Raw genomic sequence first — 17534 nt, forward strand, 5'->3', positions numbered from 1 at the left:
CTAGAGAGGTTCAGAAAAAAATACTGCTAGAAGAGGGGTGTCGGTAAAAACAGATCTTGCTGAATTCATGTCTAATTTAGACAGATATACACAAACACATCCAGACACTTCTGGATCCACCAATTTTTTGACACAAAAACTTCTGGGTCCTTTCAGAATGAACACTTTTTTTTTTTCATAAAAACAGCTGGATCCTGCCAGATCCATGTCTAGTTTAGACAGAGATACAGAAATGTAACGGTTTTCCACACAAACACATCCAGACAGTTCTGGATTGTACAATATTTTGCACAAAAACTTTTGGATCCTTTCAGAAGCAACACTTTTTATAAAATAAACAGTCGGATCCTGACAGATCCATGTCTAATTTAGAGAATCCATGTTTAATTTAGACAGATACACAGAAATGTAACTGTTATCCCAGACAAACACACCCAGACACTTCTGGATCCAACAATATTTTATTCAAAAACATCTGGGTACTTTCAGAACCAACTTTTTTTTTACACAAAAACAGCTGGATCCTACCAGATCCATGTCTAATTTAGACAGATATACACACATGTGTTTTCCACACAAATGCATTCCGACACTTCCAACCATATTTTACACAAAAACATCTAGGTCCTTTCAGAACCAACACATTTTGTGTGTGTGTAAATATAGCACTGGATTCAGCAGAGAGTTGGTTCTGGTAGGATCCTGATGTTTTTGTGTACAATAGCTTTGGATCCAGGAATGTCTGGATGTGTTTGTGCTGAAAATACTTGGATTTGTCTGTACCTGTTTAAATTAGACTTGAATCCGGCAGGATCCAGCTGTTTAGATGTAAAAAAGAGTTGATTCCGGTAGGATCCTGGTCCTTTAGTGAATAATAGCATTGGATCGAGCAATGTCTAGATGTATGTCTTTGTATGGAAAACATTTGGATTTTGTATGTGTCAGTCTAAATTAGATATGGATCAGGCAGGGTATGTCTATTTTTCTGTAAAAAGAGTTGGTTCTGAGAGGATAAGATGTTTTTGTCTAAAATAGCATTAGTTCAGGCAGTGTCTGGATGTTTTTGTGTGGAAAGCACTTACATTTATATGTGTCTGTCTAAATTAGACATGGATCAAGCTGGTTGCGGCTATTTTTTTCATTTAATTGGCAAGAGTCCATGAGCTAGTGACGTATGGGATATACAATCCTACCAGGAGGAGGGAAAGTTTCCCAAACCTCAAAATGCCTATAAATACACCCCTCACCACACCCACAATTCAGTTTTACAATCTTTGCCTCCTATGGAGGTGGTGAAGTAAGTTTGTGCTAAGATTTCTACATTGATATGCGCTTCTCAGCATTTTGAAGCCCAGTTCCTCTCAGAGTACAGTGAATGTCAGAGGGATGTGAAGGGAGTATCACCTATTGAATGCAATGGTTTTCCTCATGGGAGATCTATTTCATAGGTTCTCTGTTATCGGTTGTAGAGATTCATCTCCTACCTCCCTTTTCAGATAGACGATATACTCTCATATTCCATTATCTCTACTGATAACCTTTTCAGTACTGGTTTGGCTATCTGCTAAATGTGGATGGGTGTCTTTCGGTAAGTATGTTTTTATTACTTAAGACACCCTCAGCTATGGTTTGGCACTTTATGCATTAATATAAATTTCTAAATATATGCATTGTACTTATATTTGCCATGAGTCAGGTTTATGTATTTCCTTTTGCAGACTGTCAGTTTCATATTTGGGGAAAAACATATTTAGGAAATATTTTTCTTACCTGGGGTTTAGTCTTTTTTTCAATTGACTGTTTTTTCTTTCAATTTCGTGGGCAAAATTAGGCCCGCGAGGGTGCAAAATGCCAAAGTTTATTGCGTCATTCTTCACTTCCGGGTCTTGTTTGACGCCGAGTTCCTTGCACAAGGTTGAGTTGTTATTGACGCGAGTGTGTCATTTCCGCATGTTGTTAGCGCCAAAACATTTTCAGTTACGTCGTGCGTCATACTTGGCGCAAAATAATTTTATTATTTTAAACCCCATACCTATATGCCTCTTGCCTTTTTTCTATGTCAGAGGGCTATGCTGTTTGCATTTATTTCCCATTCCTGAAACTGTCATATAAGGAAATTGATAATTTTGCTTTATATGTTGTTTTCTCTCGTACATTTTGCAAGATGTCTCAATCTGATCCTGTCTCAGAAATCACTGTTGGAACCCTGCTGCCTGATAACAGTTCTACCAAAGCTAAGTGGATTTGTTGTAAACTTGTGGAGATTATGGCCTCTAGTTATCAAGCTCCGTACGTACCTGCTATCGCCGGCCCCAATACGCCCGCCTATTCTCGCCTCACATCGCCGCCGCGGACCTGAATACGCTCGCCAAAGTTATTAAAAAAGTTGTCAAAAAGCCGCGCACCAAGTACGGGGCGATGAGCAGCAGACTGTGATAGTTATCACACATCCGATCTCGCTGCTCTTCGGCTTTTCTACAGCTTTATTAATACTCCTGTCACTAAGCACTCACACTATACAATACTGTTCTACCCCCTATACCGGCGCTCCCGGAGCCCCCCGCAACTCAATAAAGTTATTAACCCCTAAACCGCCGCTCCTAGACCCCGCCGCAACTATAATAAATGTATTAACCCCTAAACCGCTGCTCCCAGACCCCGCCGCAACTATAATAAATGTATTAACCCCTAAACCGCCGCTCCCGGACCCCGCCGCCACCTACATTATACCTATTAACCTCTATCGTGCCCCCCCCATACCGCCGCCACCCCTAATAAATTTATTAACCCCTATCCTGTGGATCCCGGACCTCGCCGCAACTAAATAAATTGTTTAACCCCTAAACCGCCACTCCCGGACCCCGCCGCCACCTATATTAAACTTATTAACCCCTGATCTGCCCCCCCCCTACACAGTCTCCACCTATATTAAATTAATTAACCCCTATCCTGCCCCCCTATACCGCCGCAACCTATAATAAAATTATTAACCCCTAAACCTGTCTAACCCTAACTCTAACACCCCCCTAACTTAAATATTAATTAAATAAATCTAAATAAAATTACTATTATTAACTAAATTATTCCTATTTAAAACTAAATACTTACCTTTAAAATAAACCCTAATCAACTTACGCAGACACAGGCACTCCTACATGTCCGGCTTCCTAATCTTAATAGACCAATTAACACATTTATTAAGATCTTGTGCACGGTTACAAGATCTTGCATAGATAAATATTGGAAAACTGGTTCCCTAACATGGCAGGAGGTTTTAAATAAAATTAATGCAACATATTCTATGTATGATTCAGCATCCTGGATCCTAGATAATAAGGAAGCAGAAGACAAAGTTTGGTTTTATTGGATACTAAAGGGGAGACCCCAAATCATCCACAGCTCCACATAGGTATCTGACCTTTTACTTAATTCTTATGTTCAACACTCGTACCATCCATGAAACTAAGACGTGTACACTCTTATTTGAACTGTTATAAAGAAACTAACATTGAAAATAATTGACTCACACATTTGATATCTTTTGTATTATTTTTATTTTTTGTTTTTCTGTTATCTCATTCCTGATTTTGATGTTTACTATTCCAAAGTACAAATGTTAATGTACAACAAATACTGTTCAATAAAAAAATTTCAACATAAAATAAACCCTAATATAGCTACAATCTAACTAATAATTATATTGTAGCTATTTTAGGATTTATTTTTATTTTACAGGCAAATTTCAATTTATTTTAACTAGGTACAATAGCTATTAAATAGTTATTAACTATTTAATAGCTACCTAGTTAAAATAAAGACAAATTTACCTGTAAAATAAAAACTAACCTAAGTTACAATTACACCTAACACTACACTATAATTAAATAAATTATTCCTATTTAAAACTAAATACTTACCTGTAAAATAAACCCTAAGATAGCTACAATGTAATTAATAATTACATTTTAGCTATTTTAGGATTTATATTTATTTTACAGGTAACTTTGTATTTATTTTAACTAGGTAGAATTGTTATTAAATAGTTATGAACTATTTAATAACTAACTAGCTAAAAGAAATACAAAATTACCTGTAAAATAAATCCTAACCTAAGTTACAATTAAACCTAACACTACACTATCATTAAATAAATTAAATTAATTAACTACAAATACCTACAATTAAATACAATTAAATAAACTAACTAAAGTACAAAAAATAAAAAAAACTAAGTTACAAAAAATAAAAAAACTAAGTTACAAAAAATAAAAAAATATTACAAGATTTTAAAGCTAATTACACCTAATCTAAGCCCCCTAATAAAATAACAAAGCCCCCCAAAATAAAAAAATGCCCTACCCTATTCTAAATTACAAAAGTTAACAGCTTTATTACCTTTTGCAAGGCATGCCCCAAAGTAATCAGCTCTTTTGCATGTAAAAAAAATACAACCCCCCCCAACATTAAAACCCACCACCCACATACCCCTATTCTAACCCACCCAAACCCCCCTTAAAAAAACCTAACACTAACCCCCTGAAGATATCCCTACCTTGAGTCGTCTTCAGCCAGCCGACCACCGATGGAACAGAAGAGGACATCCGCAGCAGCCAAAGTCATCATCCAAGGGGTGCTGAAGAGTTCTTCCATCCGATAGAAGTCTTCATCCATGCGGCGTCTTCAATCTTCATCCATCCGGAGCGGAGCCTTCTTCAAACAAGCCGACGCAGAGCCATCCTCTTCCAACGACGCCTACCCAACGAATGGATATTCCTTTAAGTGACGTCATCCAAGATGGCTTCCTTCAAATTCCGATTGGCTGATAGGATTCTTTTAGCCAATCGGAATTAAGGTAGGAAAAATCTGATTGGCTGATGCAATCAGCCAATCAGATTCAAGTTCAATCCGATTGGCTGATCCAATCAGCCAATCAGATTGAGCTCGCATTCTATTGGCTGTTCCGATCAGCCAATAGAGTGCAAGCTCAATCTGATTGGCTGATTGCATCAGCCAATCAGATTTTTCCTACCTTAATTCCGATTGGCTGATAGAATCCTATCAGCCAATCGGAATTCGAGGGACGCCATCTTGGATGACTTCACTTAAAGGAATATCCATTCGTCGGGTAGGCATCGTTGGAAGAGGATAGCTCCGCGTCGGCTCGTTTGAAGAAGGCTCTGCCCTGGCTGGATGAAGATTGAAGACGCCCGCCTGGATGAAGACTTCTATCGGATGGAAGACCTCTTCAGCGCCCCTTGGATGAAGACTTCTATTGGATGGAACACATCTTCAGCGCCCCTTGGATGATGACTTCGGCCTGGCTGGGTGAACACGACTCAAGATAGGGAGATCTTCAGGGGGGTAGTGTTAGGTTTATTTTAGGGGGGTTTGGGTTAGAGTAGGGGTATGTGGGTGGTGGGGTGTAATGTTGGGGGGTGGTATTGTGTTTTTTTTTACAGGCAAAAGAGCTGATTACTTTGGGGCATGCACCGCAAAAGGCCCTTTTAAGGGCTGGTAATAGAGCTGTTAACTTTTGTAATTTAGAATAGGGTAGGGCATTTTATTATTTTGGGGGGCTTTGTTATTTTATTCGAGGGCTTAGATTAGGTGTAATTAGCTTAAAAATCTTGTAATATTTTTTTTATTTTTTGTAACTTAGTTTTTTTTATTTTTTGTAACTTAGTTTTTTTTTAATTGTATTTAATTGTAGGTATTTGTAGTTAATTAATTTAATTTATTTAATGATAGTGTAGTGTTAGGTTTAATTGTAACTTAGGTTAGGATTTATTTTACATGTAATTTTGTATTTCTTTTAGCTAGGTAGTTATTAAATAGTTAATAACTATTTAATAACTATTGTACCTTGTTAAAATAAATATAAAGTTGCCTGTAAAATAAATATAAATCCTAAAATAGCTACAATGTAATTATTAATGTAATTATTACATTGTAGCTATCTATATTACATTGTATTAATCTATCTGTAGCTATCAATGTAATTATTACATTGTAGCTATCTTAGGGTTTATTTTACAGGTAAGTATTTAGTTTTAAATAGGAATAATTTATTTAATGATAGTTTAGTATTAGGTGTAATTGAAACTTAGGTTAGTTTTTATTTTACAGGTAAATTTGACTTTATTTTAACTAGGTAGCTATTGTACGTAGTTAAAATAAATTGAAATTTGCCTGTAAAATAAAAATAAATCCTAAAATAGCTACAATATAATTATTAGTAATATTGTAGCTATATTAGGGTTTATTTTATAGGTAAGTATTTAGTTTTAAATAGGAATAATTAATCTAATAAGAGTAATATTTATTTAGATTTATTTAATTAATATTTAAGATAGGGGGGTGTTAGGGTTAGTGTTAGACTTAGGTTTAGGGGTTATTAATTTTATTATAGGTTGCGGCGGTGTAGGGGGGGCAGGATAGGGGTTGATAAATTTATTATAGGTGGCGACGGTGTAGGGGGGGTTAGATTAGGGGTTAATAAGTTTAATATAGGTGGCTGCGGGGTCCGGGAGCGGTGGTTTAGGGGTTAAACAATTTATTTAGTTTCGGCGGGGTCCGGGATCCGCAGGATAGGGGTTAATAAATTTATTATAGGTGGCGGCGGTATAGGGGGGGCAGGATAGGGGTTAATAGGTATAATATAGGTGGCGGCGGGGTCCAGGAGCGGAGGTTTAGGGGTTAATATAATTATTATAGTTGCGGCGGGCTCCGGGAGCGGCGGTTTAGGGGTTAACATGTTTAATATAGGTGGCGGCGGTGTAGGGGGGCAGATTAGGGGTGTTTAGACTCGGGGTACATGTTAGGGTGTTAGGTGCAGACATCTCCCATAGGAATCAATGGGATGTCGGGCAGCAGCCAACATGAACTTTCGCTATGGTCAGACTCCCATTGATTCCTATGGGATCCACCGCCTCCAGGGCGGTGGATTGAAAACCAGGTATGCTGGGCCGGAAAAGTGCTGAGCGTACCTGGTAGTCATTTGATAACTTCCAAAAGTAGTCAGATTGTGCCGAACTTGCGTTCGGAACATCTGGAGTGATGTAAGAATCGATCTGTGTCGGACTGAGTCCGGCGGATCGAAGCTTACGTCCCTATATTCTACTTTTGCCGGTGTGTAGGGCTTGATAACTTAGGCGAATCAGCCTCGCCACAAATACGCTGCGGAATTCCAGCGTATTTGAGGTTGATGGCTTGATAACTAGAGGCCCATATCTCCAGCTGTGGTTTGTAATAGTTGTCATGATAAACTTTTACATGCAGATAATTTGTCCATCAGTAATAGTACATTGCCTGTTGCTGTTCCTTCAACATCTAATGCACAAGATATACCTGTGAATTTTAAAGAATTTATTGCTGATTCTATTCAGAAGGCTTTGTCTGCCATCTTGCCTTCTAATAGACGTTAAAGGTCTTTTAAAACTTCTCATAAAGTTGATGAAATTTCAAATGACTGACAACAAACTGAATTATCCTCCTCTGATGAGGATCTATCTGATTCAGAAGATCCTTCCTCAGATATTGACACTGACAAATCTACTTATTTATTTAAAATGGAGTATATTCGTTCTTTGTTAAAAGAAGTGTTGATTACATTGGATTTTGAGGAAACTAGTCCTCTTTATTAAAACTAGTAAACGTTTAAAGTCCTCTTTATTAAAACTAGTAAACATTTAAATTCTGTTTATAAACCTTCTGTGGTTACTCCAGAGGGTTTTCCAGTTCCTGATGCTATTTCTGATATGATTTCTAAGGAATGGAATAGGCCTGGTACTTCTTTTATTCATTCTTTAAGGTTTAAAAAATTGTATCCTTTGCCAGCAGTTACATTGGAGTTTTGGGAAAAGATACCCAAAGTTGATGGGGCTATCTCTACTCTTGCTTAACGTACTACTATTCCTATGGAAGATAGTACTTCTTTTAAAGATCCTTTAGATAGGAAACTTAAATCTTATCTAAGGAAAGCCTATTTATATTCGGGTCATCTTCTCAGGCAATTTCTCTCTGCAATTTCTTTGGCTGATGTTGCAGCTGCATCAACTTTTTGGTTGGAAAATTTAGTGCAACAAGAATTGGATTCTGATTTGTCTAGCATTTTTCGCTTGCTTCAACATGCTAATCATTTTATTTGTGATGCCATTTTTGTTATCATCAAAATTGATGTTAAATTTATGTCTTTAGCTATTTTAGCTAGAAGAGCTTTGTGGCTTAAATCTTGGAATGCTGACATGACTTGCGATCTCTTTTTTTCCAAGGTAATAAGTTATTTGGTTCTCAGTTGGATTCGATTATTTCAACTGTCACTGGGGGGAAGGGAGTTTTTTGCCTCAGGATAAAGACCTAAGGCTAAATCTAAAGCTTCTAACGGTTTTTGTTCCTTTCGATAAAATAAGGAACAGAAACCTAATCCTTTCCCCAAGGAATCTGTTTCCAATAGGAAACCTTCTTCAAATTGGAATAAATCTAAGCCATTTTAGAAACCAAAGCCAGCCCCCAAGTCCGCATGAAGGTGCGGCCCTCATTCCAGCTAGGCTGGTAGGGGGCATATTAAGATTTTTCAAGGACGTTTGGATAAATTCTGTCCAAAATCAATGGATTCTGAGTATTGTCTCTCAGGGGTACCGAATAGGATTCAGAGTAAGACCTCCTGTGAGAAGATTTTCTCTCATTCATCCCAGCAAATCCAGTAAACGCTCAGACTTTCCTGAAGTTTGTTTCAGACCTGGAGTTTTCAGGGGTAATCATGCCAGTTCCGTTTCAGAAACAGGGTTTGGGGTTTTATTCTAATCTATTCATTGTCCTAAAGAAAGAAAATTCATTCAGACCAGTTCTGGATCTGAAAATTTTGAATCGTTATGTAAGAGTACCAACTTTCAAAATGGTGACTATAAGGACTATTCTGCCTTTTATTCAGCAAGGACTTTATATGTCCACAATAGACTTGCAGGATGCATATCTTCATATTCCGATTCATCCAGATAATTATCAGTTTCTGAGATTCTCTTTTCTAGACAAGCATTACCAATTTGTCGCTCTTCCTTTTGGCCTAACAACAGCTCCAAGAATCTTTTCAAAGGTTCTCAGTGCCCTGCTCTCTGTAATCAGAGAGCGGGGTATTGCGGTGTTTCCTTATTTGGACAATATCTTGGTACTAGCTCAGTCTTTACTTTCTGCAGAATCTCACACGAATCAACTAGTGTTGTTTCTTCGAAAACATGGTTGGAGGATCAATTTACCAAAACGTTCTTGATTCCTCAAACAAGTGTCACCTCTTTAGGTTTCCAGATAGATTCAGTGTCCATGACTCTAACAGACAAGAGACGCTTAAAATTGATTGCAGCCTGTCGGAACCTTCAGTTATTCCCTTCAGTAGCTATGTGCATGGAAGTTTTAGGTCTCAAGACTGCAGCATCGGATGTGATCCTCTTTGCTTGTTTTCACATGATACCTCTTCAGCTTTGTATGCTGAACTAATGGTGCAGGGATTATACAAGGATATCACAATTAATATCCTTAAATCCCAATGTTCGACTATCTCTGACTTGGTGGTTAGATCACCATTGTTAGTTCAAGGGGCCTCTTTTGTTCATCCAACCTGGACTGTGATCACAACAGATGCAAGTCTTTCAAGTTGGGGAGCTGTTTGGGGATCTCTGGCAGCACAAGGGGTTTGGAAATCTCAAGAGGCGAGATTACCAATCAATATTTTGGAACTCCGTGCAATTTTCATGGCTCTTCAGATTTGTCCTCTGTTGAAGAGATAACCGTTTATTTGTTTTCAGACAGACAATATCACAACTGTGTCATATGTCAATCATCAGGGTGGGACTCACAGTCCCCAAGCTATGAAAGAAGTATCTTGGATACTTGCTTGGGTGGAATCCAGCTCCTGTCTAATTTCTGCGGTTCATATCCCAGGTATAGACAATTGGGAGGTGGATTATCTCAGCTGTCAGACTTTACATCCGGGGGAGTGGTCCCTTCATCCAGATGTATTTTCTCAGGTTGTTTAGATGTGGGGTCTTCCAGAAATAGATTTGATGACTTCTCATCTAAACAAGAAACTTCCCAGGTACCTGTTCAGGTCCAGGGATACTCAGGCGGAAGCAGTGGATGCGTTGACACTTCCTTGGTGTTATCAACCTGCTTGTATTTTCCCGCCTCTAGTTCTTCTTCCAAGAGTGATCTCAAAAATCATCATGGAGCAATTGTTTGTGTTGCTGGTGGCTCCAGCATGGCCTCACAAGTTTTGGTATGCGGATCTTGTTTGGATGTCCAGTTGCCAACCTTGGCCACTTCCATTAAGGCCGGACCTTCTGTCTCAAGGTCCATTTTTCCATCAGGATCTCAAATCATTAAATTTGAAGGTATGGAAATTGAACGCCTAGTGCTCAGTCATAGAGGTTTCTCTGATTCAGTGATTAATACTATGTTGCAGATTCGTAAATCTGTTTCTAGAAAGATGTATTATCGAGTTTGGAATATTTATATTTCATGGTGTTCTTCTCATAAATTCTCTTGGCATTCTTTCAGAATTCCTAGAATTTTACAGTTTCTTCAGGATGGTTTGGATAAAGGTTTGTCTGCAAGTTCCTTGAAGGGACACATCTCTGCTCTTTCTGTTTTATTTCACAGAAAGATTGCTAAACTTCCTGATATTCACTGTTTTGTACAGGCTTTGGTTTGGATCAAGCCTGTCATTAAATCAATCTCTCCTCCTTGGAGTCTTAATTTGGTTTTGAAGGCTTTACAGACTCCTCCTTTTGAGCCTATGCATTCTTTGGACATTAAACTTATTTCTTGGAAAGTGTTGTTCCTTTTGGCCATCTCTTCTGCTAGAAGAGTTTCTGAATTATCTGCTCTTTCTTGTGAATCTCCTTTTCTGATTTTTCATCAGGATAAGGCATTTTTTTTCATCAGGATAAGGCGGTCCAATTCGTCAAAACCCAGAGGGTCTTAATAGACCTAGACCTATATTGGTCAAGATGATAAACTTCCAGGAAAAGATTAATATACTTAAATATTACAGGAAGGCCAACCCATTAATTATAGATCAGCAAAAGGTCTTAATATTCCAAGATTTTTCCGTTGAGTCTTCGAATAGGAGGAAAGAAATGTCTCCCTTCTGTACATGGCTAATGAAAGCCAATTTTAATATTAGACTTGTGTATCCTGCTAGATTAATACTGCTTATAGAGGGCCAAACAAGGGTATTAAACAAGATTGTTGAGGCTCAGAATTTTGTTTAGATAATGAAATCCCCTAATTGCTATGGATTTGTAAAGCTTTTTGGAGACACTATCTCTGTATTTTGAGTTTGAATTTTTTATGAGTTATTTTCTTATTAAGATATTAGTAAAGAATAGAAAGTCCTTTCAAGGTTCTATGTATAAATATTTACCTTGCCAAATTGATGTTTTATTGCTGACTTTCTTGTCCCTAGGTTTTTTTTTTTTTCTCTTTTTTTCTCTCCCAGCCGCTCTCCCGCTCATACACCCATTAGTGTTATGGAATGGTTGCTTTTTTTAAGCCCTCTAAGCTTATTCTATATATAATAAAACACTGTTTGTATAATTCGAATAATTTCTTAAAATAGGTATAGGGTCGATTAAAATTTTATCCTGGAATGTGGGAGGAATCACCTCACCCATCAAACGGAAAGCAGTATTAAAGTTATTAGGTTCTCACAATCCTGATATTGCTTTGCTGCAAGAAATACATTTAAAAGATCAAGAAATCAATAAACTTAAATGCAGATGGGTTGGCGAAGTGGTAGCAGCCCCGTCTCAGGTTAGGAAGAAAGGAGTGGCTATTCTAATTAACAAAGATTTAAAATATAAAATAAATAAGAGCCAAATAGACCCAGAGGTGCGTTATCAAATTCTCAACATAGAAGTTGAGAAGATTCCTTTTATTCTTTGTAATATCTATGGACCTAATCAGTTAGATAACAAGTTTTGGGAGGATTTAGCAATAAAATTATTAACCTATAGAAGATACAATATAGTGATTGGAGGGGACCTGAATCTAACAGCATACCCCAACTTAGACAGATTAAGTAGGTCTAAAGGTGCTAAACGAGTCAAGAAAACTCGGATTCTACAAAAATTCTGCCATAAAGTTGGAGTACACGACATATTGCGGATTTCAAATCCAGATGTTAAAGCTTTCTCATGTCTGTCAAAAGGGCATCAAGCGTTGTCTTGAATAGACATGTTTCTAATTTCTGAAAATTTAATTGGGAAGGAGGTTATAGCAGATATTAAAGACATAGTACTTTCTGACCATGCAATCATATCTATAGAATTTAAATCTAAATCCCTTGCTCCTAGTCTGAATAATTTTTTTCCCCCAAAATTTTTACAATAATATACAATTTCAAAATTGGTTAATTAATAAATGGAGATTTTGAAAGTTATAATCATGAATATAAAGACAGGATAGAAACCTTTTGGGAGACTGGAAAGGCTGTTTTTAGTGATGTCGCGAATTGTTCGCCTGCGAATAGTTCCCGGCGAACATAGCTTGTTCGCGTTCGCTGCGGCAGGCGAACATATGCGATGTTCGATACGCCCCCTATTCGTCATCATTGAGTTAACTTTGACCCTGTATCTCACAGTCTGCAGACACATTTCAGCCAATCAGCAGCAGACACTCCCTCACAGATCCTGGACAGCAGCCATTTTAGATTCATTCTGATCCTGCATTCTTAGTGAGAGGAGGGATAGTGTAGCTGCTGCTGATTTTATAGGGAAATTGATAGCTAGGCTAGTGTATTCGGTGTCCACTACAGTCCTGAAGGACTCATCTGATCTCTGCTGTAAGGACAGCACCCCAAAAAGCCCTTTCTAGAGCTAGAACATCAGCCTTTTTTTTTTTGCCTGTGTAATTTTGACTGTGAAACCTCAGTCTGCAAGTGTAATCTAATTGCAGTTGCCTGCCTGCAGTGCCACCACTCATATCTGTTGTAACAGTAGTGTAAATTTAAAAAAAAAAACTTTTTTGACTGTGAAACATCAGTCTGCTAGTGTAATCTAATAGCAGTTGCCTGCCTGCCAGCGTGTGTGCCAGGCCCACTTGCCAACTAGTGCCACCACTCATATATGTTGTAACAGTAGTGTCAATTTTGTAAAAAAAAACTTTTTTAACTGTGAAACATCAGTCTGCTAGTGTAATCTAATTGCAGTTGCCTGCCTGCCAGCGTGTGTGCCAGGCCCACTTGCCAACAAGTGCCACCACTCATATCTGTTGTAACAGTAGTGTAAATTAAAAAAAAAACTTTTTTGACTGTGAAACATCAGTCTGCTAGTGTAATCTAATTGCAGTTTCCTGTCTGCCAGCGTGTGTGCCAGGCCCACTTGCCAACTAGTGCCACCACTCATATCTGTTGTAACAGTAGTGTAAATTTTTTTTTAAAAAACTTTTTTGACTGTGAAACATCAGTCTGCTAGTGTAATCTAATTGTAGTTGCCTGCCTGCCAGTGTGTGTGCCAGGCCCACTTGCCAACTAGTGCCACCACTCATATCTGTTGTAACAGTAGTGTACATTTTAAAAAAAAAAAAACTTTTTTGACTGTGAAACATCAGTCTTCTAGTGTAATCTAATTGCAGTTGCCTGCCTGCCAGCGTGTGTGCCAGGCCCACTTGCTAAGTGCCACCACTCATATCTGTTGTAACAGTAGTGTAAAAATTTTTTTAAAAACTTTTTGACTGTGAAACATCAGTCTGCTAGTGTAACCTAATTGCAGTTGCCTGCCTGCCAGCGTGTGTGCCAGGCCCACTTGCCAACAAGTGCCACCACTCATATCTGTTGTAACAGTAGTGTAAATTAAAAAAAAAACTTTTTTGACTGTGAAACATCAGTCTGCTAGTGTAATCTAATTGCAGTTGCCTGTCTGCCAGCGTGTGTGCCAGGCCCACTTGCCAACTAGTGCCACCACTCATATCTGTTGTAACAGTAGTGTAAATTTTTTTTTAAAAAACTTTTTTGACTGTGAAACATCAGTCTGCTAGTGTAATCTAATTGTAGTTGCCTGCCTGCCAGCGTGTGTGCCAGGCCCACTTGCTAAGTGCCACCACTCATATCTGTTGTAACAGTAGTGTAAAAAATTTTTTAAAAACTTTTTGACTGTGAAACATCAGTCTGCTAGTGTAACCTAATTGCAGTTGCCTGCCTGCCAGCGTGTGTGCCAGGCCCACTTGCCAACTAGTGCCACCACTCATATCTGTTGTAACAGTAGTGTAAATTTAAAAAAAAAAACTTTTTTGACTGTGAAACATCAGTCTGCTAGTGTAATCTAATAGCAGTTGCCTGCCTGCCAGCGTGTGTGCCAGGCCCACTTGCCAACTAGTGCCACCACTCATATCTGTTGTAACAGTAGTGTAAATTTTGTAAAAAAAACTTTTTTGACTGTGAAACATCAGTCTGCTAGTGTAATCTAATTGCAGTTGCCTGCCTGCCTGCCAGCGTGTGTGCCAGGCCCACTTGCTTAGTGCCACCACTCATATCTGTTGTAACAGTAGTGTAAATTTAAAAAATCAAGCTTTTTTGACTGTGAAACATCAGTCTGCTAGTGTAATCTAATTGCAGTTGCCTGCCTGCCAGCGTGTGTGCCAGGCCCACTTGCCAACTAGTGCCACCACTCATATCTGTTGTAACAGTAGTGTAAATTTAAAAAAAAAAAACTTTTTTGACTGTGAAACATCAGTCTGCTAGTGTAATCTAATTGCAGTTGTCTGCCTGCCAGCGTGTGTGCCAGGCCCTCTTGCCAACTAGTGCCACCACTCATATCTGTTGTAACAGTAGTGTAAATTTTTTTTAAAAAAACTTTTTTGACTGTGAAACATAAGTCTGCTAGTGTAATATAATTTTAGTTGCCTGCCTGCGAGCGTGTGTGCCAGGCCCACTTGCCAACTAGTGCCACCACTCATATCTGATGTAACAGTAGTGTACATTTAAAAAAAACAAAAACTTTTTTGACTGTGAAACATCAGTCTGCTAGTGTAATCTAATTGCAGTTGCCTGCCTGCCAGCGTGTGTGCCAGGCCCACTTGCCAACTAGTGCCACCACTCATAAATTGTTGTAACATTAGTGTAAATTTAAAAAAAAAACTTTTTTGACTGTGAAACATCAGTCTGCTAGTGTAATCTAATAGCAGTTGCCTGCCTGCCAGCGTGTGTGCCAGGCCCACTTGCCAACTAGTGCCACCACTCATATCTGTTGTAACAATAGTGTCAATTTTGTAAAAAAAAACTTTTTTGACTGTGAAACATCAGTCTGCTAGTGTAATCTAATTGGAGTTGCCTGCCGGCCAGCGTGTGTGCCAGGCCCACTTGCTAAGTGCCACCACTCATATCTGTTGTAACAGTGGTGTAAATTTAAAAAAAAAAACTTTTTTGACTGTGAAACATCAGTCTGCTAGTGTAATCTAAATGCAGTTGCCTGTCTGCCAGCGTGTGTGCCAGGCCCACTTGCCAACTAGTGCCACCACTCATATCTGTTGTAACAGTAGTGTAAATGTTGTAAAAAAAAAAACTTTTTTGACTGTGAAACATCCGTCTGCTAGTGTAATCTAATTGGAGTTGCCTGCCTGCCAGCGTGTGTGCCAGGCCCACTTGCTAAGTGCCACCACTCATAACTGTTGTAACAGTAGTGTAAATTTAAAAAAAAAAACTTTTTTGACTGTGAAACATCAGTCTGCTAGTGTAATCTAATTGTAGTTGCCTGCCAGCGTGTGTGCCAGGCCCACTTGCCAACTAGTGCCACCACTCATATCTGTTGTAACAGTAGTGTAAATTTAAAAAAAATAACTTTTTTGACTGTGAAACATCAGTCTGCTAGTGTAATCTAATTGCAGTTGCCTGCCTGCTAGCGTGTGTGCCAGGCCCACTTGCCCAGTGCCACCACTCATATCTGTTGTAACAGTAGTGTAAATTTAAAAAAAAAAACTTTTTTGACTGAAACATCAGTCTGCTAGTGTAATCTAATTGTAGTTTCCTGCCTGCCTGCCTGCCTGCCAGCGTGTGTGCCAGGCCCACTTGCCAACTAGTGCCACCACTCATATCTGTTGTAACAGTAGTGTAAATTTAAAAATAATAACTTTTTTGACTGTGAAACATCAGTCTGCTTGTGTAATCTAATTGCAGTTGCCTGCCTGCCAGCGTGTGTGCCAGGCTCACAGCGTATACTGTGCCCACTTGCCCAGTGGCACCACTCATATCTTGTTTAATAGTAGTGTAAGTGTACATTTAAAAAAATAAAAACTTTTTGGACTGTCAAACATCAGTCTGCATTTTTGTGTCAGACTCACAGCGTATACTGTGCGCACTTGCCCAGTGCCACCACTCATATCTTGTTTAATAGTAGTGTAAGTGTACATTTAAAAAAAAATGACAGGCAGAGGCAGGCCACCCCGCAGGTACCGTCGTGGTCGTGGTGCTGTGATTCCTTTTGGCCATAGAATAATGCCCAGTGTTCAGAGGCCACGTCCCATGAACTCGAAAAGTTCTGAGGAGGACATAGTTGACTTTTTAACACAGGACACCCAATCTTCTATAGCTTCCGCTCCGAACCTTGACGTACCATCCTCCTCCAGCTTATCTTCGGGCACCTCTCAAGTTACCACCACTCGCCCGCCTGCCGTCACCACCAACACTAGCACCACAGCCGCTTCACTTGATGTGTCAGAGGAGTTTTTTACACATCAGTTGGAAGAAATGAGTGATGCGCAACCATCATTGAAAGAGGATGTAGATAACAGTGATATGTCACAGTCAGGCAGCATTACAGACATGGACGTACAGTGTGATGATGATGATGTTGTACCCACTGCTGCTTCCTTTGTTGATTTGTCAGATACAAGTGAAGCGGTTGATGATGACGATGCGTCCGTGGATGTCACGTGGGTGCCCTCTAGAAGAGAAGAAGAACAGGGGGAAAGTTCAGATGGGGAGACAGAGAGGAGGAGACGAGTTGGAAGCAGGGGGAGGTCGTCGCAAGGAGCTAGTGGCACAGTCAGACAGCATGCATCGGCACCCGGGGTCAGCCAGACAGCACGCCAATCAACGCATGCTGTTGCCATCACCAGAATGCCATCGTCGCAGAGCTCAGCAGTGTGGCATTTTTTGTGTGTGTCAGCCTCTGACAACAGCGATGCCATTTGCAACCTGTGCCAAAAGAAACCGAGACGTTGGAAGTGCAACACCCACCTAGGTACAACTACTTTGCGAAGGCACATGATCGCACATCACAAATGCCTATGGGATCAACACATGAGTAGAAGCAGCACACAAACTCAAAGCTGCCATCCTCCTCCTGGTCCAGCATCTTCAGCCACGTCAACCACTGCTGTCCTCCTTGCCCCCTCTCAACCATCCGCCACTCCGTCTCTCTTCTGGAGCAGTTCCTGCTCATCTGCCCACAGTCAGGTGTCTGTCAAGGACATGTTTGAGCGTAAGAAGCCAATGTCACAAAGTCACCCCCTTGCCCGGCGTCTGACAGCTGGCTTGTCTGAACTCT

The sequence above is a fragment of the Bombina bombina genome, chromosome 5, assembly GCF_027579735.1.
Source record: "Bombina bombina isolate aBomBom1 chromosome 5, aBomBom1.pri, whole genome shotgun sequence".
Lineage (NCBI taxonomy): Eukaryota > Metazoa > Chordata > Amphibia > Anura > Bombinatoridae > Bombina > Bombina bombina.